Source organism: Podarcis raffonei, chromosome 4, assembly GCF_027172205.1.
Source record: "Podarcis raffonei isolate rPodRaf1 chromosome 4, rPodRaf1.pri, whole genome shotgun sequence".
Lineage (NCBI taxonomy): Eukaryota > Metazoa > Chordata > Lepidosauria > Squamata > Lacertidae > Podarcis > Podarcis raffonei.
The window spans coordinates 7,032,149-7,054,954 of record NC_070605.1 but is presented as its reverse complement, the minus strand read 5'-3'; the positions used below and the strand labels follow the sequence as shown (position 1 = coordinate 7,054,954).

General features: G+C 46.8%; 1 protein-coding gene and 1 pseudogene across 10 annotated transcripts in view; both read left to right on the top strand.

Annotated features, from left to right (window-relative positions):
* The window catches only part of LOC128412207 (zinc finger protein 420-like), a 378,482-nt gene that overhangs the window by 307,607 nt on the left and 48,069 nt on the right, over positions 1–22,806 (top strand). The gene's annotated exons all lie outside the window — the stretch shown is intronic.
* On the top strand, positions 860–20,880 carry LOC128412210 (zinc finger protein 665-like; annotated as a pseudogene).

Genomic DNA, 22,806 nt, shown 5'->3' with positions numbered 1-22,806 from the left:
TCAAAAGGAGAACACTCACCTGATCAATTTAATAAATAATAATAATAATAATAATAATTTATTTATACACTACCCATCTGGCTGGGTTTCCCCAGTCACTCTGGGCGACTTTCAACAAAATATTAAAATACAATAGTCCATCAAATATTAAAAGCTTCCCTAAACATAAAAATAACAACAATCCATTTTCAGTCCATTGAATTAGCAATTAAGCATTTTATTAGCATAAAAAGCATGCATGAGAAAGCATTACTCATTTATGATGAGAATAGGATTTATTTTGAAATTTACTTGGTTCCTCCTTGGTAGCCAGTGCGATTGTTTCAGCAGGACTAGAACTCAGGACCCGCTGCCTTGAGGGACATCTAAGAGCAGATGGGCAGGGGAAAGGTCTCCCTTGGGAGGTGGTGGACTCTCCTTCCGTGGAGGTTTCTAAGCACAGATCGGACGGCCATCTGCCATGGATGCTTTAGGGAGATTCCTGCATTGCTGGGGGTTGGACTAGATGACCCTGGGATCCCCTCCTATCTCTCCACTCCTGAATTCTAGGAGGAGCTTCCTTGCCTCCTGCAAAGCCCTTTTCCCTGCAAGCTCTTCCTCTGGTTTCTGGCCAAGGGAGGGAGATGCTCAGAGTCCAGCCAAGAGCCTCACCCCCAAAGGATATCTGGGCATGGGCGTAGCCAGGGGGGCAGCTGCCCCCTTAATCCATAAAAAATAAGAAGAATCTGAGGTTCTGCCAAGCGAGAGAGGGCTGAGCCGGAGGGACTCGGCTTGGCAAGGGTTAAAGGGAAGTGAGCTGCCTTCCTAGAGAGGACAGGAGGCAAGGGAGGCCAGGTCCTCCAGAGCCAAGGCCCCTCCCTCCCCAGTCCTTTCCTTGCTTTGGGGTCTCTCCTGCAAGGGCTGCCTCGCTGTCCCCTCCTGGGATCTGGTGAGTCTCCTCTCTCTCCCCCCAGAGGGTGCAGGGGGGAGACGGGGGGGGGTCCCAGGGCTGCAGCAGGAGAGGGTGCCTGGGGGGCCTGATCCGGGAGGGGCCAGGTCTGCCACGCTCTCCTTCCTGGAGATCAGAGGATCCCAAACTCATCCGGCCCTCGGCCCCCCCTTGCTGAAAAGATCTACCTTCTTTAAACAAAGGAGTCCCTGGGACTTTAACTCTGTGTGACATCGCTCAGCCTCATTGCACAACAGAGGAAACATGTGCAAATGGTTTTCCAAAGCTGGATGAGGAGGTGGACTAGCCCCCCCCCCAAAGAAAACCCCACGTGGAGGAAGGAAGGAAGGAAGGAAGGAAGGAAAGGTGGGAGAGAAAGGCCAGGAACAAAGAGAGGGATCCCAGCCCCTGGTCTGGCTGCTGCATTGGGGACCAGTTTCCCAGTCGTCTCCCAGGGCAGCTCCCCACGGAGGCCACTGCAGCAATCCCCTCGCACCCAGAGCATGGCATCCCAGGACCACGTCCTCTCTCTCCCAAAGGGATTGTTGCTGGCAAAGAAGGCGGAAATGGGCGCTGCTACTCACCGAACCTGCAGGGACTTTAGCATCAATGGCTGTGTGTGTGTTAAGTTATCTAGCGAAATAATGATAATAAATTAGCTGCCTAAATTTCAAGGGGCCATTTGGACCTTAGGGGATTGATCAGATACATACCTGGCGCTCAGAGCAAATAAAAAGGGACCCCACCCCAGGAGTCTGTCTGGAGAGCAGCAGAGAATCCAAGTGCAAGAAAAGGAGACAGAAGCAGGGGAGTGGGGGGGAGCAACTCCTGAGGACCCCCACTAGACCCAAGTATCCATTTTCACAAGATACAAACGATTCTCTTGTCAGTTGGTTCTGACTTCATGCTTTGACTGGAAGGCAGCAGAAACCAGGTTGATTAATCTCCCAGAAGTCCCTTCAGTTGCCTCCACATTTTGCATTGCTAGAAGGCGAGAGACTTATTTATTCTCCTCTTCCTCCTCTTTCTTTTCAAAAAGATAGCTCACGGTCTGGGATGCGGTGCAGTCCAGCCCTGGTTCCCAGCAAGACTCATCCATACTTGCTCAGGGAAATATTTCTTTTCCTGTCCTACAAATTCTGTAACAGAACAATGTATTTGCTTTGTAGGATTTGCTAGAGCTTTTCATTACGACAGACAGAACTTGTCAGAAGACCAAAGGGTTCCTTCTGATCTCTCAGAGGCTTCCTGAGAGCACAGATGGATGAGCAAGACTCAGCTGGCCCTGAGGCAGGAAGAAGCTATGCTAGCCAATCTGGGATCAGTGGAGGATTCTGGGAAAACCCAGTGCAGAAGATCCTGGGTGAGGAGGACACCCTCTGCTCAGAGGTGCAGAGCCAGCAGTTGAGGCAGTTCTGCTGCCAGGAGGCCAAAGGACCCCGAGAGGTTTGCAGCCGACTCTACCACCTTGACCATCAGTGGCTGAAGCCAGAAAGGCACACGAAAGCTGAGATGCTGGACCTGGTGATCTTGGAGCAGTTCCTGGCTGTCCTTCCCCTGGAGATGGAGAGCTGGGTGAGGGAATGCGGAGCGGAGAGCAGTTCCCAGGCGGTGGCCCTGGCCGAAGGTTTCCTCCTGAGTCAGGCAGAGGAGAGAAAGCAGGTGAGAGAGACTTTCCTCTGGATACTCCCAAGGGGCTCCAAACAGGATAGAGAACATCCCATAATGGTCTGCTGATGGCCCATCCATTTTCTGGGAAAGCATCCATGGAATGAGATCTCGCAGTCTTTCTCACCATTCTGTGTTTTGAATCCTTGTTTCTTTTTCAGGGAAAGGATCTCTTTGCAGAAATGGACCTGGATTCCTGTGAGGCAGAGAGGCCTCCGTTGGACACCAGAGAGAGGCCACTGGGTAAGGAGGAAGGTGGCTTTTCTCCGTTTGGTCTCATTCTGTTGGTTTTCCAACTCATCTGAGGGTTCTTTTCATCTTGTTTTGTGGGGAGACAGTTGGGAAGAAGGGTCCCGAGGAGGGGAGATGTATTTCTGCACAACAAACATATGAAATGGGCACAAACGTCCAAATGCTCTCAGCAGGTAAGTCTTTCTCAAAAGCCCATCTGTAGTAAGAGATGCCCTGTTTCACCTGTGAGAGAAGCAGGCACTCCAGGCGTCCTGATCACCTTTTTTCTCTTGCAGGTGACAGAATGATGCCGGCAAAACTTCCTGATCCGTCTTTTCATGGGGGCAGAAGGGAAGCAGTGGCTGTGGAACCAGATCAGGTCAGGGGAAGCTGCCTTGTGGGGACAGAGGCCGAGGGATGGAGCAATGTCATGGGCTGGTTGGGCACAGAGGAATGGTGGGAGGATGCAGCCATGGAACCAGGAAGGGAAGACGGCTCAGAGCCGAAGGAGTGGAGGTGGAAGAAGGATGGGTGGTCAGAGGGGGAAGAGTGGGAAGCCTGGGAAGAGGAGGTGTCAGAAGCTGAAGGGCGAAAGGGGCTTAGTGAGCTGGGAGACTCTGTGGCAGAATGCAGTGCAGAATCAGAGGCAGAAGAGGAAGGAAGCGAGTGGGAGGAGGGAGGTCGAGAGGCAGAGGTGAGTCAGGATAAGGAAGAGCCACAGGTGGATCCCTCTCCTTTTCATAGAATCATAGAGTTGGAAGAGACCACAAGGGCCATCGAGTCCAACACCCTGCCAAGCAGGAAACACCATCAGAGCACTCCTGACATATGGTTGTCAAGCCTTTATAATAATAATAATAATAATAATAATAATTTATTATTTATACCCCGCCCATCTGGCTGGGCCTCCCCAGCCACTCTGGGCGGCTTCCATAAAAACCAAAAATACAGTAAAATATCACACGTTAAAAACTTCCCTGAACAGGGCTGCCTTAAGATGTCTTCTGAATGTCAGGTAGTTGTTTATCTCTTTGACATCTGCTGGAAGGGCGTTCCACAGGGCGGGCGCCACTACCGAGAAGGCCCTCTGCCTGGTTCCCTGTAGCTTTGCTTCTCGCAATGAGGGAACTGCCAGAAGGCCCTTGGCGCTGGACCTCAGCGTCTGGGCAGAATGATGGGGGTGGAGACGCTCCTTCAGGTATACTGGACCGAGGCCGTTTAGGGCTTTAAAGGTCAGCACCAACGCTTTGAATTGTGCTCGGAAACGTACTCGGAGCCAATGTAGGTCTTTCAAGACTGGTGTTATATGGTCTTGGCGGCCACCCCCAGTCACCAGTCTAGCTGCTGCATTCTGGATTAGTTGTAGTTTCTGAGTCACCTTCAAAGGTAGCCCCACGTAGAGCGCATTGCAGTAGTCCAAGCGGGAGATAACCAGAGCATGCACCACTCTGGCGAGACAGTCCGCAGGCAGATAGGGTCTCAGCCTACGTACCAGATGGAGCTGGTAAACAGCTGCCCTGGACACAGATTTGACCTGTGCCTCCATGGACAGCTGTGAGTCCAGAATGTCTCCCAGGCTGCGCACCTGGTCCTTCAGGGGCACAGTTACCCCATTCAGGACCAGGGAATCCTCCACACCTGCCCGCCTCCTGTCCCCCAAAAACAGTACTTCTGTCTTGTCAGGATTCAACCTCAATCTGTTAGCCGCCATCCATCCTCCAACCGCCTCCAGACACTCACACAGGACCTTCACCGCCCTCACTGGTTCTGATTTAAAAGAGAGGTAGAGCTGGGTATCATCCGCATACTGATGAACACCCAGCCCAAACCTCCTGATGATCTCTCCCAGCGGCTGCATGTAAATGTTGAAAAGCATGGGGGAGAGGACAGAACCCTGAGGCACCCCACAAGTGAGAGCCCAGGGGTCTGAACACTCATCCCCCACCACCACTTTCTGAACACGGCCCAGGAGGAAGGAGCGGAACCACTGTATGACAGTGCCCCCAGCTCCCAGCCCCTCAAGACGGTCCAGAAGGATGTTATGGTCGATGGTATCAAACGCCGCTGAGAGATCCAGCAGAACTAGGAAACAGCTCTCACCTTTGTCCCTAGCCCGCCGGAGATCATCAACCAGTGTGACCAAGGCAGTTTCAGTCCCATGATGAGGCCTGAATCCCGACTGGAAGGGATCCAAATGGTCCGCTTCTTCCAGGCGTGCCTGGAGTTGTTCGGCAACCGCTCGCTCAATCACCTTGCCCAAGAATGGAAGATTTGAGACTAGGCGATAGTTGGCCATCGTGGCCGCATCTAAAGATGGTTTTTTAAGAAGCGGTTTAATAACCGCATCTTTCAGCGGGTTTGGGAAGGCTCCCTCACGGAGGGAAGCATTCACCACCCCACAAAGCCCATTGCCCAGTCCTTCCCGGCTAGCTTTTATAAGCCAGGATGGGCAAGGATCCAGGAGACAGGTGGTTGGTGTCACTTGTCCAAGCAGCCTGTCCACATCCTCGGAGGTAACAGATTGGAATTGATCCCACTCAACTTGACTAGACAGAACTCTAGCACTCTCCCGCCCCGTCCCTGCTCCCATGGTGGAGTCTACTTCTTCCCCAATCTGAGCGATTTTATCTGCAAAAATCTTTGCAAAATCATTGCAGGAGAACATGTGGCCCGTACTGGGCCCCGATGTTGCAGGTGGTTCTGCTAAATTGTGAACCACCTGAAAAAGTCTCCTGCTGCTGTTTTCTGCAGATGCAATAGAGGCGGTGAAGAAATTCTTCTTCGCCGTCGCTATCGCCACTTGGTAGGCTCGACGTTGAGCTCTAACCTGTGTCCGGTCAGATTCGGAATGAGTTATCCGCCACCGGCGCTCTAGCCGTCTCAACGATTGTTTCATTGCCCTCAGATCCGTGGAAAACCACGGGGCTGTCCGGGCTCCATGCAATCGGAGAGGGCGCTTCAGAGCCAAACAGTCAATAGCCCTGGTTAACTCCACATTCCAGCGGGCACCAGGGAATCAGCTGAAAGGCCATCAACATGGGATAAAGCATCCCCTACCACTCTCTGGAAACCATTTGGATCCATTAAGTGGCGGGGGCGGACCATCCGAATTGGTCCCACCTCCCTGCAGAGGGGATGGGTCGCAGAGAAGTCCAGTTGCACCAGGAAGTGATCTGACCATGGCACTTCTTTCGTTTCGCTTTTACTTAGTGTCAGATCACCAACATCCATAGAGGTAAACACCAGGTCCAAGGCATGTCCGCAGCTATGGGTTGGGCCAGACTTATTCAGGGACAGCCCCATGGAGGCCATGCTTTCCACGAAGTCCCGAGCTGCCCCTTGTAAGGTCGTGTCGGCATGGATGTTAAAATCCCCTAGGACGACCAAGCTAGGTGTCTCCAGGAGAACATCCGCCACGACCTGAAGCAGCTCGGGCAGGGAATCCTTGGTGCAGCGGGGAGGTCAATACACCAAAAGGAATCCTGTACTGCCCCTATTGCCCAACTTCCAGAACATGCACTCGGAAAACTGGGTCTTCCCAATAGGACGCCCGGTGCAAACTAATGACTTCCTAAAAATCACTGCAACCCCCCCTCCCCGCCCACATGACCTGGGTTGCTGTGCGTAAGAGAAACCAGGTGGACAAGCAGCGGCAAGGACAGGCCCATCTGCTTCATCCAACCAAGTCTCTGTTACACACGCCAGGTCAAGTCCTCCATCCATGATCAAGTCATGGATGGCAGTGGTCTTATGAATCATTGACCTGGCATTGCACAGCAGCACCTTCAGGTCATGTGGGTATCCCTTGCTGATTCTAGTATCCATCCGGTCAAGGCCAGACCCGGAGGCAGGAATAGTCCTCAGACAACGACTAAACCTGCCCCCTCTGTAATGACGTGGTCTAGTCTTAGCGTAACTCCTCCTCCTACCCGTGATCACTGAGATCGGTTGTCCCAGTGCATCCCCCCCTGTGGAACATGCCCCAGCCATTTTGTGGGCTGGGGCCCACTCCCCGGCAGCCCTGACCCCTCCCCCTAAGAACGAAATAACACCTTAAACAAACAAACAAAACCAATAAAACAATACAAACAAAAAAATAATAATGTAAAAATTACAAAAACATCAAAATAAAAATAAAAAAAATCCCCAAGCCCAACCAAACATCCATCCCACCCCCACCTGCCACATACAAAAAATCCAAAAGAAAATTTTTTAAAACATTTTAAAAACACTCTAAAAACACTCTGTGCCCCCCTGGCAGTAACAACTGTCCTGGTGAGGCCTGTCAGGCCCTGCCCTGGGCCAGGTGGTAAGTGGCAAGAGCAGGGCCCTCAGGCACTCACACAGGGGAGTCCTCCTGGGCAGCAGGCAGCAAGCAGCACGCAGTCCTTATGAGGCTTCAGGCCCCGCCCCAGGCCAGATGGTAAGTGGCAGGAAGGAGCAGGGCCCTCAGGCACTCACACAGGGGAGTCCTCCTGGGCAGCAGGCAGCAAGCAGCAAGCAGTCCTTATGAGGCTTCAGGCCCCGCCCCAGGCCAGATGGTAAGTGGCAAGAGCAGGGCCCTCAGGCACTCACACAGGGGAGTCCTTCTGGGCAGCAGGCAGCAAGCAGCAAGCAGTCCTTATGAGGCTTCAGGCCCCGCCCCAGGCCAGATGGTAAGTGGCAAGAGCAGGGCCCTCAGGCACTCACACAGGGGAGTCCTCCTGGGCAGCGGCAGCAAGCAGCACGCAGCACGCAGTCCTTATGAGGCTTCAGGCCCCGCCCCCGGCCATGTGGTAAGTGGCAAGAGCAGGGCCCTCAGGCACTCACACAGGGGAGTCCTCCTGGGCAGCGGCAGCAAGCAGCACGCAGTCCTTATGAGGCTTCAGGCCCCGCCCCGGCCATGTGGTAAGTGGCAAGAGCAGGGCCCTCAGGCACTCACACAGGGGAGTCCTCCTGGGCAGCAAGCAGCAAGCAGCAACTGCTTAAAGACCTCCAAAGAAGGAGACTCCACCACACTCCTTGGCAGCAAATTCCACTGTCAAACAGCTCTTCCTGTCAGGAAGTTCTTCCTAATGTTTAGGTGGAATCTTCTTTCTTGTAGTTTGGATCCATTGCTCCGTGTCCACTTCTCTGGAGCAGCAGAAAACAACCTTTCTCCCTCCTCTATGTGACATCCTTTTATATATTTGAACATGGCTATCATATCACCCCTTAACCTCCTCTTCTCCAGGCTAAACATGCCCAGCTCCCTTAGCCGTTCCTCATAAGGCATCGTTTCCAGGCCTTTGACCATTTTGGTTGCCCTCCTCTGGACACGTTCCAGTTTGTCAGTGTCCTTCTTGAACTGTGGTGCCCAGAACTGGACACAGTACTCCAGGTGAGGTCTGACCAGAGCAGAATACAGTGGCACTATTACTTCCCTTGATCTAGATGCTATACTCCTATTGATGCAGCCCAGAATTGCATTGGCTTTTTTAGCTGCCGCGTCACACTGTTGGCTCATGTCAAGTTTGTGGTCAACCAAGACTCCTAGATCCTTTTCACATGTACTGCTCTCAAGCCAGGTGTCACCCATCTTGTATTTGTGCCTCTCATTTTTTTTGCCCAAGTGCAATACTTTACATTTCTCCCTGTTAAAATTCATCTTGTTTGTTTTGGCCCAGTTCTCTAATCTGTCAAGGTCGTTTTGAAGTGTGATCCTGTCCTCTGGGGTGTTAGCCACCCCTCCCAGTTTGGTGTCATCTGCAAATTTGATCAGGATGCCCTTGAGTCCATCATCCAAGTCGTTGATAAAGATGTTGAATAAGACCGGGCCCAAGACAGAACCCTGTGGCACCCCACTAGTCACTCTTCTCCAGGATGAAGAGGAACCATTGATGAGCACCCTTTGGGTTCGGTCAGTCAGCCAGTTACAAATCCACTGAGTGGTAGCATAGTCAAGACCGCATTTTACCAGCTTCTTTACAAGAATATCATGGGGCACCTTGTCAAATGCCTTGCTGAAATCAAGGTAGGCTACATCCACTGCGTTCCCTTCATCTACCAGGCTTGTAATTCTGTCAAAAAACGAGATCAGGTTAGTCTGACATGACTTATTTTTCAGAAATCCATGCTGACTATTGGTGATCACAGCATTCCTTTCTAGGTGCTCACAGACTGTTTGCTTAATGATCTGCTCCAGAATCTTCCCTGGTATTGATGTCAGACTGACTGGGCGGTAATTATTTGGGTCCTCTCTTTTCCCCTTTTTGAAAATAGGGACAACATTTGTCCTCCTCCAGTCTGCCGGGACTTCGCCTGTTCTCCAGGAATTCTCAAAGATGACTGCCAGTGGTTCTGAAATCACATCTGCCAGTTCTCTTAATACTCTTGGATGCAGTTCATCTGGCCCTGGAGACTTGAATACATCTAGACTAGCCAAGTATTCTTGTACTATCTCCTTAGTTATTCTGGGCTGTGTTTCCTCTGCTGAATCATTTGCTCCTTTTGCCAGAAGCCACCCTCCCTGCTTGTCTCTCAGAGCCAGGAGACCCTGTGCATAGCAGGAATCTCTGCTAGATCATCCAAGACAGATGACCATCCAAAACAGGCTTATTTTATTTCTAGATTGATCACTGAATGCTCAGATTGGTTCCTGAGCAGTGGACAAATGAGAACAAATAGTGGCCTGGGTTCACCTATCCAGCCCCATTGGCTGCAAAATGGGGCCTGCCCCCCATTCCTCCCCCTCTCCATGCCCCCATGAACCCCTGGAATTTGGCTCTAGGGCATTGGGAGGGAACTCCCCAGAACAGCTCAGGAGGAGAGGAGAAAGTGGACTCTTCCATCGGGGAAACTGGAATGCTTGCGTAGGCAGAATGACTTGGAAAACACAAGGTGGAGAACCACGTATTTGCACAAAGACGAATACCCAAAATTAAAACTTAGAATAAAATAAGCATCTATAAATAAAATGTGCAGCAAAGCAATCCTGTTGAAACAACTCCCTTGCGTGAGTGCCTGAGGGCCCTGCTCCTGCCACTCACCACCTGGCCCAGGACGGGGCCTGAAGCCTCATAAGGACGGTTGCTGCTGCTGCTGCTGGCCAGGAGGACTCGAAGCAGCGCAATGTTCTTTAAAAAATGTTTTTAAAATTTTCTTTTTTCCATTTTGATTACTTTTTTTTGTGGGGGTTGGCAAGGATGTTTGGTTCGGTTCTGGAATTATATTTTCTTTTATAAGGGTTTTATTTTGTTCTTAAGGGAAGGGGTCAGGGCTGCCGGGTAGTGGGTCCCAGCCCACAAAATAGCTGGGGCATGTTCCATGGGGGGGGGGGATGCACTGGGACAACCGATCTCAGTGATCACGGGTAGGAGGAGGAGTTACGCTAAGACCAGAGCATGTCATTACAGAGGAGGCAGGTTTAGTCGTTGTTTGAGGACTATCCCTGCCTCTGGGTCTGGTACTGACTGGATGGATACTAGAATCAGCAAGCGATACCCACATGACCTGAAGGTGCTGCTGTGCAATGCCAGGTCAATGATTCATAAAGCCACTGCCATCCATGACTTGATCATGGATGGAGGACTTGACCTGGCATGTGTAACAGAGACTTGGTTGGATGAAGCAGATGGGCCTGTCCTTGCAGTTGCTTGCCCATCAGGTTTCTCTTACACACAGCAACCCAGGCCTTGTGGGTGGGGAGGAGGGGTTACAGTGCCATGGTCCGATCACTTCCTGGTGCAGCTGGACTTCTCTGCGGCCCTTTCCCTCTGCAGGGAGGTGGGACCGATCCAGGTGGTCCGCCCCCGCCACTTAATGGCTCCAAATGGTTTCCAGAGAGTGGTAGGGTATGCTTTATCCCATGTTGATGGCCTTTCAGCTGATTCCCTGGTGGCCCGCTGGAATGTGGAGTTAACCAGGGCTATTGACTGTTTGGCTCTGAAGCGCCCTCTTCGACTGCATGTACCCCAGACGGCCCTGTGGTTTTCCACGGATCTGAGGGCAATGAAACAATCGCTGAGACAGCTAGAGCGCCGGTGGCGGATAACTCATTCTGAAGCTGACTGGACACGGGTTAGAGCTCAATGTCGAGCCTACTAAGTGGCGGTAGCGACGGCGAAGAAGACTTTCTGCATCTGCAGAAAACAGCAGCAGGAGACTTTTTCAGGTGGTTTGCAATTTAGCGGAACCACCTGCTACATCGGGGCCCAGTATGGGCCACATGATCTCCTGCAATGATTTTGCAAAATTTTTTGCAGACAAAGTCGCTCAGATTCAGGAAGAGGTAGACTCCACCGTGGGAGCAGGGCCGGGGCAGGAGAGTGCTAGAGCCCTGTCTAGTCAAGTTGCCAGGGATCAATTCCAATCTGTTACCTCCGAGGATGTGGACAGGCTGCTTGGACGAGTGAGACCAACCACCTGTCTCCTTGATCCTTGCCCATCCTGGCTTATAAAAGCTAGCCGGGAAGGGCTGGGCGATGGGCTTTGCGAGGTGGTGAATGCTTCTCTCTGTGAGGGAGCCTTCCCAGACCCGCTGAAAGAGGCGGTTATCAAACCGCTTCTTAAAAAAACATCTTTAGATGCTGCCAATATGGCTAACTATTGCCCAGTCTCAAATCTTCCATGCTTGGGCAAGGTGATTCAGCGAGTGGTTTCTGAACAACCATAACATCCTTCTGGACCGTCTTGAGGGGCTGGGAGCTGGGGGCACTGTCATGTAGTGGTTCCGCTCCTTCCTCCTGGACCATGTTCAGAAAGTGGTGGTGGGGGACGAGTGTTCAGACCCCTGGGCTCTCACTTGTGGGGTGCCTCAGGGTTCTGTCTTCTCCCCCATGCTTTTCAGCATCTACATGCAGCCACTTGGAGAGATCATCAGGGGCTTTGGGCTGGGTGCTCATCAGTATGTGGATGATACCCAGCTATACCTCTCTTTCAAATAGGAACCAGTGAAGGAGGTGAAAGTCCTGTGTGAGTGTCTGGAGGCTATTGGAGGATGGAAGGCGGTTAACAGATTGAGAGTGAATCCTGAAAAGAGAGAAGTACTGTTTTTGGGGGACAGGAGGTGGGCAGGTGTGGGGGACGCCCTGGTCCTGAATGGGGTAACTGTGCCCCTGAAGGACCAGGTGCGCAGCCTGGGAGTCATTCTGGACTCGCAGCTGTCCATGGAGGCACAGGTCAATTGTGTGTCCAAGGCAGCTGTTTATCAGCTCCATCTTTTATGCAGGCTGAGACCCTACCTGCCCGCAGACTGTCTCTCCAGAGTGGTGCATGCTCCGGTTATCTCTCACTTGGACTACTGCAATGCGCTCTATGTGGGGCTACTTTTGAAGGTGACCCGGAAATTACAACTAATCCAAAATGCGGCAGCTAGACTGGTGACTGGGAGTGACCGCCGAGACAATATAACATTGGTCTTGAAAGACCTACACTGGCTCCCAGTACGTTTCCGAGCACAATTCAAAGTGTTGGTGCTGACCTTTAAAGCCCTAAACGGCCTCGGTCCTGTATACCTGAAGGAGCGTCTCCACTTCCATCGTTCTGCCCAGACACTGAGGTCCAGCGCTGAGGGCCTTCTGGCGGTTCCCTTGCTGCGAGAAGCCAAGTTACAGGGAACCAGGCAGAGGGCCTTATCGGTAGTGGCACCCGCCCTGTGGAACGACCTGCCACCAGATGTCAAAGAGAAAATTAACTACCAAACTTTTAGAAGACATCTAAAGGCAGCCCTGTTTAGGGAAGATTTTAATGTTTAATAGATTATTGTATTTTAGTGTTTTGTTGGAAGCCGCCCACAAAGACAAATACCCATAATTAAAACGCAGAATAAAATAAGCACCCATAATTAAAATGTGTAGCAAAGCAGTCCTATTGAAACAAAACCGCAATTAACAGGAAGGAAACAACAGAGCATTGTGTAGCAGATCATATTTCTGCTGTCTCAGAGGAGGACATTTCCCTTTTTCTTTTAGGGTCCAGTGTGCTTTGAAGATGTCGCTGTTTGTTTCACGGACGAGGAGTGGGCGTTGCTGGATCCTGACCAGAGAGCTCTGCATAAGGACGTCATGGAGGAGAATCGTGGGATCGTGGCCTCTCTTGGTAAGGCTCCCTGTGGGATTGTCATATCTGCCTGGAAATTCAAAAAATACCTCAATGTAACCAACCTCATCTATTTTCACAGAGCTCAACAGCGCCCCCTATAACACCTGGGAACCTAACACCCCCAAAATAAAGAGTAAATTACAGTTTTTTCTTTGAACAATCTTCCTCAAATTATTCCTTTTTCTACCAGGATTGGGCTGGTCTGAACGTCTGAGGCCATCTTAAATGTCAGCTTCAGAACTGTTAGGAAAGCTAAGTAGCTTCAGGTTTTTGTTTTTGCTCCTGTCAGTCTTGGGTTGACGAAAGAAACGACTGACATTGGCGATGGAGGGGATGCCATGACTGGGCCAAACAAAATCCACCCCAGAGAAGAGCTAGGCTTATTGAATCTCAGGTAGTAGTAGCAGTGATGATGATGATGATAGTAATAGTAATACAGTGGTACCTCGGTTTAGAAACCTAATCGTTTCCGGAACAGGACAGTTCTTAAATCAAGGTACCACTGTAGTAGTAGTAATAATAATAATAATAATAATAATAATAATAATAATAATAATATTTTTAATTCTACTCTGCCCATCTGGTTGGGTTGCCCCAGCCACTCTGGGCGGCTTCCAACACATATATCATCATGAAACATAAATAATAATAATCTGATTCCATATAAAAAGAACATTAACTTTAAAATGAACAACTTATACTAGTGGCCAAAATTGTGGAAACCTTTTGTGAAAAGTGTGTTTCTGAGGTTTGATGGCTCATAACACCAGTTTTGTGTGGAGTAATACCATAAAATTATAAAGCAATGGAAAGATAATTTAATGAAGAATGTAATGCAATGACTTTTATGAAGGAATATTTATTAGAACAGCAGTCATAAAGAAAAAACGTGAAACCTTTGGTAACCATTGGTAACCTTTAGCTTTCATTATGGCCTTACAACACCTTCCCATGAAGTGTACCAAGTTTTTAGTTCTGCAGCTCTAATAATGTGAAACCAAGACTGAATTAGTGCCTCTGTTGATTGGGCTTTATTGCTGGGTTGCCTCTGATTAACAAGTTTCTTTCGTCGGCTCCATAGATTTCCGATTGGGTTAAAGTTTGGGCTATTCCCAGGCCATTCCGAAAGTAGAATGGGATCATCTTGAAAGGACCGTTTGCACACAGCAGCAACAGGACATGGAGCTGAATCCTGTTGAAATAAATAAATAAATATGCTTCAGTATCTGGGAAAAGATCACCTGCGGAACGCTTCAGTTTGGGCTCAAGCATTTCGTTTATGTATTTGGGGAGCATTTAAAGTTAAAGGGACCCCTGACTGCTAAGTCCAGTGGCGAACGACTCTTGGGTTGTGGCACTCATCTCACTTTATTGGCCAAGGGAGCCGGCGTACAGCTTCCAGTTCATGTGGTCAGCATGACCAATCCTCTTCTGGCGAACCAGAGCAGCGCACGGAAATGCCGTTTTAAACCAACCAACTTGTTAGCAATCACGTAACACACTGACAAAAGTCAACCTAAGCATGTTGTGCTTCCTTTTTCTGCTTATTTGGCTATAATGTTTGATAGAATACAGATAATTGAACAAACTTTCTTGGATTGCATTCTTGATTAAATTATCTTCCCACTGATAAATAACTTTATAATATTACTCCAAAATAAGTGGGGTTATGAGCCATCAAACCTCTGAAATACACTTTTTTCCCAAAAGGCTTCCACAGTTTTGGCCACTGTTGTTGTTGTTTAATCGCTTAGTCGTGTCCGACTCTTCGTGATCCCAGGGACCAGAGCACACCAGGCACTTCTGTCTTCCACTGTCTCCCGCAGTTTGCTCAAACTCATGCTCGTAGCTTCGAGAACACTGTCCAACCATCTCGTCCTCTGTCATCCCCTTCTCATTGTGCCCTCCATCTTTCCCAACATCCCTTTTCCAGGGAGTCTTCTCTTCTCATGAGGTGGCCAAAGTCTTGGAGCCTCAGCTTCAGGGTCTGTCCTTCCAGTGAGCACTCAGGGCTGATTTCTTTAAGATTGGATAGGTTTGATCTTCCTGCAGTCCATGGGACTCTCAAGAGTCTCCTCTAGCAACATAATTCAAAAGCATCCATTCTTCGGTGATAAGCCTTCTTTATGCTCCAGCTCTCACTTCCGTACATCACTACTGGGAAAACCAGAGCTTTAACTATATGGACCTTTGTTGGCAAGGTGGTGTCTCTAAGTTGGTCATTGCTTTTCTCTCAAAAAGCAGGCGTCTTTAAATTTTGTGACTGCTGTCACCATCTGCAGTGATCATGGAGCCCAAGGAAATAAAATCTCTCACTGCCTCCATTTCTTCCCTTTCTATTTGCCAGGAGGTGATGGGCCCAGTGGCCATGATCTTCCTTTTTTTGATGTTGAGCTTCAGACCATATTTTGCACTCTCCTCTTTCACCCTCATTAAAAGGTTCTTTAATTCCTCCTCACTTTCTGCCCTCAAGGTTCTGTCGTCTGCATATCTGATATTTCTTCCGGTAATCTTAATTTTGGCTTGGGATTCATCCAGCCCAGCCTTTCGCATGATGAATTCTGCATATAAGTTAAATAAGCAGGGAGACAGTATACAGCCTTGTCTTACTCCTTTCCCTATTTTGAACCAATCAGTTGTTCCATATCCAGTTCTATCTGTAGCTTCTTGTCTGACATAGAGATTTCTCAGGAGACAGGCGAGATGATCAGGCACTCCCATTTCTTTTCTTTTTTTTATATAAATGTTTATTAAAGTTTTACATATTAAAAAGGAAAAAAAGAAAGAAAAAACACAAGAAAGAAAAAATACAGAAGATAAAAGTACAAAATACAAGATACATAACAAGTATAAAAAAGAAAAAAAATTAAAGAAAAGAAAGAATCATATGTTTCATGTCTTAATTTTAGTTACTTATTTCCCTGACCTCCTCACACCTCCCTTTTTTGTATTCCCGTTCTCATATTCTGTTCAGCAAATTCTTACCCTCTTTCATTTATCTTAACTCTATATCTCAACATAATATAACTTTTATGATTTCATCCATCATCAATCCATTTTACATATTCTTATTAACCTTTTTACTAATACCACTTAATTTCAATCCAACATCATTTTAACATTCATTAATTTTGCAATATTTCTGCAGATAGTCTTTAAATTTCTTCCAGTCTTCTTCCACCAACTCTTCTCGCAGATCTCGGATTCTGCCAGTCATTTCAGCCAGTTCCATATAGTCCATCACCTTCATCTGCCACTCTTCCAGGGTGGGTAGATCTTGTGTCTTCCAATACTTCGCGATAAGTATTCTTGCTGCTGTTGTTGCATACATAAAGAAAGTTCTATCCTTCTTTGGCACCAATTGGCCGACTAAGCCCAGGAGAAAGGCCTCTGGTTTCTTCAAGAAGGTATATTTAAATACCCTTTTCATTTCGTTATAGATCATCTCCCAGAAAGCCTTAATCCTTGGGCACGTCCACCAAAGGTGAAACAATGTACCTTCTGTCTCTTTACATTTCCAACATTTATTGTCGGGTAAATGATAGATTTTTGCAAGCTTGACTGGTGTCATGTACCACCTGTACATCATTTTCATAATATTCTCTCTTAGGGAATTACATGCCATAAATTTCATACCTGTGGTCCACAACTGTTCCCAGTCAGCTAGCGTGATGTTGTGTCCGACATCTTGTGCCCATTTATTCATAGCCGGTTTAACCGCTTCATCATGAGTGTTCCATTTTAACAGCAAGTTATACATTCTTGACAATATCTTTGTATTGGGGTCTAACAGTTCTGTCTCCAATTTTTATTTTTCCACCTGGAAGCCAATTTTCCTATCCAAATTATAGGCAACCAATTATAATGCAACCAATCACACACTTTATCTTTTAATTTCTCAAAACTTTGCAATTTTAGTTTGTCCCCTTCTTGCTCTAAAATGTCCCCTTCTTGCTCTAAAATTTCCCAATATTTCGGCCATTTGGCCTCCATATTGAGCTTTTTCAGAGCCTTTGCTTCCATCGGTGACAACCACCTTGGGGTTTTATTTTCAAGTAAGTCTTTGTATTTTGTCCAGACATTAAACAAAGCTTTCCTGACAATATGACTCTTAAAAGCTTTATGAACTTTAACCTTGTCGTACCATAGATATGCATGCCACCCAAAGACATTATTAAAACCCAGGCATTCCCATTTCTTTAAGAACTTACCATAGTTTGCTGTGGTCAACACAGTCAAAAGCTTTTGCATAGTCAATGAAGCAGAAGTAGATGTTTTTCTAGAACTCTCTAGCTTTCTCTATAATCCAGCGCATGTTTGCAATTTGGTCTCTGGTTCCTCTGCCCCTTCGAAATCCAGCTTGCACTTCTGGGAGTTCTCAGTCCACATACTGCTTAAGCCTGCCTTGTAGAATTTTAAGCATAACCTTGCTTATGTGATTTGAGTGCAATTGTGCGGTAGTTGGAGCATTCTTTGGCACTGCCCTTCTTTGGGATTGGGATGTAGACTGATCTTCTCCAATCTTCTGGCCACTGCTGAGTTTTCCAAACTTGCTGGCATATTGAGTGTAGCACCTTAACAGTATCATCTTTTAAAATTTTAAATAGTTCAGCTGGAATATCATCACTTCCACTGGCCTTGTTATTAGCAGTGCTTTTTAAGGCCCATTTGACTTCACTCTCCAGGATGTCTGGCTCAAGGTCAGCAACCACACTACCTGGGCTGTATGAGACATCCATATATTTCTGGTATAATTCCTCTGTGTATTCTTGCCACCTCTTCTTGATGTCTTCTGCTTCTGTTAGGTCCTTACCACTTTTGTCCTTTATTATGGTAATCTGTGTACAAAGTGTTCCTTTCATATCTCCAATTTTCTTGAACAGATCTCTGCTTTTTCCCATTCTATTGTTTTCCTCTATTTCTTTGCATAGCTTCTCTGAGTTATTCAAGTCCCTTTGCCACGGCAAGGCAGTGATCTATGAAGGGGATTTTGATCACTACTGTGTATCAAAGAAAGCAACATTCAACAATTCATCAGAATCCAATAATAAATATGTTGGTTAATGACAAACAACACAGGTAATGAACACATACCCAATTTGACGCGCAGTGTAAATTAATAATGCTGAGTTTCTAAGTGAAAGAATAAGAGCTTTACTGAGTTAAAATAAACTTCTTCATAAAAACATGGTTCCAAACAGTTTGACTGATATTACATACTGACTCTGCTCACAACTGAGGCGGACTGACTCTGACTGAAATCTTACAGAGAACACAGAGAGAAAATGGCTGCCAAGTCACATGTCAGAGTGACTCAACAGTTAGCAGTTAGGCCTGAATGACTTTAGTAGACCCAAATGATTGTGCATTCCCAGCACCTCCCAGCCTGTTTCCTGCTTCTGCTCTCATGTGTCTTTGTCATATGACACAACTCCCTTCGGTTCTTCTCCATTTATTCAGGAGGCTCTTATCCCTTTTTGTCTCCATTGCAGATTCTGATGAATCGGAAATCGAGAACAAAGGTGACCGTGAAAAAATCCCCAGAGAGGAGAAGCCACGTAAAAATTTGGAGTGTGGAGAAAGCTGCAGTGAGAGCTCCCATTACACTTACCATCAACAAAATCTTATTGGTAATAAGCTCTATCAGTGCATGGAATGTGGAAAAAGCTTCAGTCACAGCCAGAATCTTGCTTCCCATCAAAGAATTCATAGAGGGGAGAAACCCTATCAGTGTGGGGAATGTGGAAAGAGCTTCACTGATAGCTCCTCTCTCACTTATCATCAAAGGATTCATACAGGGGAGAAACCTTATCAGTGTGTGGAATGTGGAAAGAGCTTCTGTCACAGCCACAGTCTCACTTCCCATCAAAGAATTCATACAAGGGAGAAACCTTATCAATGTGTGGAATGTGGAAAGAGCTTCACTGATAGCTCCTCCCTCACCTCCCATCAAAGGATTCATACAGGGGCGAAACCCTATCAGTGCATGAAATGTGGAAAGAGCTTCAGTCAGAGCTCCCATCTCACTTCCCATCAAAGAATTCATACAGGGGAGAAACCCTATCAGTGTGTGGAATGTGGAAAGAGCTTCACTGATAGCTCCTCTCTCACCTCCCATCAAAGGATTCATACAGGGGAGAAACCCTATCAGTGTGTGGAATGTGGAAAGAGCTTCAGTCACAGCCACAATCTCACTTCCCATCAAAGAATTCATACAGGGGAGAAACCCTATCAGTGTGTGGAATGTGGAAAGAGCTTCAATCAGAGCTCCGCTCTCACTTCCCATAAAAGAATTCATACAGGGGAGAAACCTTATCAGTGTGTGGAATGTGGAAAGAGCTTCAGTCACAGCCACCATCTCACTTCCCATCAAAGAATTCATACAGTGGTCAAACCCTATCAGTGTGTGGAATGTGGAAAGAGCTTCACTGATAGCTCCTTTCTCACTTCCCATCAAAGAATTCATATAGGGGCAAAACCCTATCAGTGTGTGGAATGTGGAAAGAGCTTCAGAAACAGCCGCAATCTCACTTCCCATCAAAGAATTCATACAGGGGAGAAACCCTATCAGTGTGTGGAATGTGGAAAGAGCTTCATTCAGAGCTCCTCTCTCACTTCCCATCAAAGAATTCATACAGGGGAGAAACCCTATCAGTGTGTGGAATGTGGAAAGAGCTTCACTGATAGCTCCTCTCTCACCTCCCATCAAAGGATTCATACAGGGGAGAAACCCTATCAGTGTGTGGAATGTGGAAAGAGCTTCAATCAGAGCTCCGCTCTCACTTCCCATAAAAGAATTCATACAGGGGAGAAACCTTATCAGTGTGTGGAATGTGGAAAGAGCTTCAGTCACAGCCACCATCTCACTTCCCATCAAAGAATTCATACAGTGGTCAAACCCTATCAGTGTGTGGAATGTGGAAAGAGCTTCACTGATAGCTCCTTTCTCACTTCCCATCAAAGAATTCATATAGGGGCAAAACCCTATCAGTGTGTGGAATGTGGAAAGAGCTTCAGAAACAGCCGCAATCTCACTTCCCATCAAAGAATTCATACAGGGGAGAAACCCTATCAGTGTGTGGAATGTGGAAAGAGCTTCATTCAGAGCTCCTCTCTCACTTCCCATCAAAGAATTCATACAGGGGAGAAACCCTATCAGTGTGTGGAATGTGGAAAGAGCTTCACTGATAGCTCCTCTCTCACTTCCCATCAAAGAATTCATACAGGGGAGAAACCCTATCAGTGTGTGGAATGTGGAAAGAGCTTCCGTCAGAGCTCCCATCTCACTTCCCATCAAAGAATTCATACAGGGGAGAAACCCTATCAGTGTGTGGAATGTGGAAAGAGCTTCAGTCAGACCTTCTCTCTCACTTCCCATCAAAAAATTCATACAGGGTTGAAACCCTATCAGTGTTTGGAATGTGGAAAGAGCTTCACTCATACCTCCTCTCTCACTACCCATCAAAGAATTCATACAGGGGAGAAACCTTATCAGTGTGTGGAATGTGGAAAGAGCTTCAGTCAGAGCTCCCATCTCACTACCCATCAAAGAATTCACACAGGGGAGAAACCTTATCAGTGTGTGGAATGTTGAAAGAGCTTCAGTAACAGCCGGAATCTCACTTCCCATCAAAGAATCCATACAAAGGTGGGGAAAACCATTATACAGCTTTAGAATCCAGGCTTTGGCTAATTGACGTGTATGAAGATCAAAGTATTATGGGCCTTAATTTATGATGAGTTAAAAAAGGTGTTTGGAATAACTTTTCTAAAAAGACCATAGGGATCTCTGTTAAGTATTGTTGGCAGGGACATCCTGAATGCCTTTAGAGAGATATTTTTATATGCAACGGCCACAGCTCGGACTTAGGTGGGAAAGGGGTGGAAGGAAGACGAAGTTTCGACAATAACGGACTGGCATGACAAGCTACAAGAATTTGCTGAAATGGTGCAGTTGACAAATAGCCTGAGAGGCACTTCAAAACAAAACAAAATTTAAAAATGGGATAGATATATGTTCAAAAATACAGTAAAGTTTCGCTATCTATGCTAGCATTCAATTGACGTTGGAAAGAGACTGAGTTGAGAAATAAGACCAAGGGTACATATTGATATAGCAATGTATTAGAAAAAATGTAAAGAAATATACAATAATAAGAATACATTCATTTGTGAAAAAGGAATATACAACAGGATAGACAGGAAGTCCAAAGTGTTGGTACATATATGATTTTGGAATAATTTTTTGTCTTTGTTTGTTTTTTTTTCTTTTAGCATGTAAACTTTGTATACATGTTGAAAATTATAGTAAAATAATCCTTGTGATGTAACATGATCATGTTTACCGATGTAACATAAGAACATTAATAAATAATTTAAAAAAATACATCTAATGCCCTTTTAACATGTGATGTTTTATGTTTTTATGTGGTCTTTTTATGTTGTAACCATCCTGAGACCTGTGGGTGTAGGGAATAGGCTACAACCCTTAAAGGCCTAGGGGTCTTTGACCCATCCCCCAATAAAATATTTGAGGATGCCACCCCCCAGTTTTTGGTGTTTTTCCCTCCCCAAACGCAACCTTTTATCCTTCTCTTAAAAAATAAAAAAATAAACTCACAAAGGTCATGAGGAAAACAAAATACAAGAAAATACAAATGTGGACAGGTCCCATCTTTCCGGGCAAAACGCAAAAGTTTCTTTAAAAGAGGCTTTCCCAAACTTGGGTCCCCAGCAGCTCCCGGACTACAGCTCCCATCATCCCTCCCCATTGGTCCTGCTAGCTAGGGGTGATGGGAGCCGTAGTCCAAAAACAGCTGGAGACCCAAGTTTGCTTTAAAGGGAAAGTAGTCTGGCCCTGTGACACCCTCTGCTGGACAAAAGCACTGCCCCAGAATCTGAACCACCCCCAGTACTGCTAATTGGAATTAATAGAGCGCAAAACATAGGTAAGTTTGATCGACACTTCAACCTAAAGGGAGCTTCTCGGTGCTTTCTGCGCCACCTAGAGTACCCACAGAATTGTGGCGTCTACTGGCAACACACAGAGGAGAACAAATGAAAGACAAACACAAGGGGCAGGAAAAAACCTGGAAAGGGCCATACCAAATGGAAATCCGGTGTGAAGAGGTCACTTTCCCCACTGCTGAACAATGCCACAGGTAGAGGAGATGGAATGCTAGAAGTGTCTCCGGGGCAAGGGGAGCTGCTGGGAAATTGAACTACGGGCTCAAAATATTACTTTTTTAAAAAACAGATACTTCAGTAACAGATACTTTAGAGAAATGATTTAGGAAATTGCTTTTATATAAGAAAAGCAGGCTACAACAAATAAAGCTAAATAACTCAGCAGAGGGGAAGCTGAGGGAAGTTCACAGGAGGGGAGGGAAAACAATGGCAAATAACATGATGATTGAGACCTGTATTTTTATTTGTTATAAAATTCAATAAATATTCATTTATTATAAAGAAAGTAAAGAGAGACATGTGACATACTAGCCACTTATCCAGCAATGGGAGGAGTGAATTGCTAACACAACACACATGATTGCAGATGTTACGGAAATTACATGGGATGGCAAATCTTTAAAGTTGTCACAATGTGTTCAATTCTGGGCATCACCGAAGGAGAAGGGACGTGTCTGCAAGCATTGGAGAGTGAATTTTAAGTTATGGTGGGGTGATGGGCTGAAATTTAGCCAAGCTTTGTTCTTTGGTAGAAAAAGATGGAAGGATTGGTTTTCAGAGTTTGGAATAGAGTTTTAAGAAGTGGGAGGTGAAAGCCGTGATGTTTTGGGGCAGAGCTGGCGATATCAAGCATTTGAGTGATTATCGGGGGATTTTCATCACTTTGTTATTCAAATCGGACTTCAAATAGGCTTCAAATAGCCAAAGTTTAAAGCACATACAAATTCATAATT